Source organism: Ctenocephalides felis, unplaced genomic scaffold (assembly GCF_003426905.1).
Source record: "Ctenocephalides felis isolate EL2017-DRISC unplaced genomic scaffold, ASM342690v1 CF-g0.4_SCAFFOLD_01170, whole genome shotgun sequence".
Lineage (NCBI taxonomy): Eukaryota > Metazoa > Arthropoda > Insecta > Siphonaptera > Pulicidae > Ctenocephalides > Ctenocephalides felis.
In genome coordinates this window covers 36,611,011-36,612,185 of record NW_020537324.1, presented here as the reverse complement: position 1 = coordinate 36,612,185, position 1,175 = coordinate 36,611,011, and positions in this window count along the sequence as shown.

Sequence of the window (1,175 nt, the reverse complement as noted above, 5' to 3'; positions counted from 1 at the left end):
TTCATAACATTAATATAATGCAGCAAAAATGAGAATTACACTTTTCACTAATTGTAAGATTAAGCTTCAACTTTTTTAAAAACAATGCGTCACTAAACCATAATTAAAATGAACTCTTTAAAATATCTATTTCCAGCGGTCAGATCGCAGTATGAGCGTGCAAACGCATAACCGAAAACATTTCGAATGAATCGAACGAATTAAATGAACAGAAGGCATCATGATTATAGCGCGCAGCCTCGGAGCGCATTTATTAAGTAAATAAGCCGAGAAGGCACCTAATTTATAAATTGAAGTTCAAATACGAGATTATGTTATGTCAATCCTATATGCCCTGACATATGATAACTAATTTGTTAATTGATCCATATGATTAAATTTGCTACGCATTGTATTACCACAATATGGTGCCAAATACTTAGCTAATAACATACGCAAATGGCACGTGTGTTGTTAATCAAATTAATTCGTCCAGTAGTAAAAAAATGGTCATCTAAAAAAATATATATTTAAAATCAAAATATTTATTAAGAAACAAGTAAATTCAGTCATATTCAAAGAAGAGGTCATCTTTCTGAATCCTGTCGATTGCTGTTGGTTTTCTTCCTTCTCTATGGCCTGCGAAAATAAAGAGCGTATCATTTGTTAAGGTTGCCTTTAGCGACTGAGATAAAATATATAGAAGCGAACTTTCATTGCATTTATTACAGCATATTAAAATTATAAATACTTCATTGAATAGTATTTGTGGTTATGTGAGTTTGACATCCAGAAAAAAAGAGTGAGTCCTCGTGCTAGATCCAAAGGCTCTGTGTCCGGCTAGATATATAGATGCCAAAAAATCCATAAGGAGAGTGAAACTCGAATATGAGCTTCATAGAAATGCTTGCACTTCTTTCCATTTAACCAAAATTTGTTTATGACGCCATTAGAAATCTTCGTTTTTTATTAACCATCCTCATTTTCTCAGTATTATTGTGTTCAGAGCAATATCCATAATGCTAAATTTTTCAAAAATTCTAAGGCTCAGCGTTTATTTTGCAAGAAAATATCTTAATTAAATATTAAAATTATAACTTTCTTATTTCCTTACGTCTTTTCCAAATATGTTATTCTATAGAGTAAGAATATAGATAGAAATGTATAAATCATTACTAAGAAAAATAAAGTAGAAG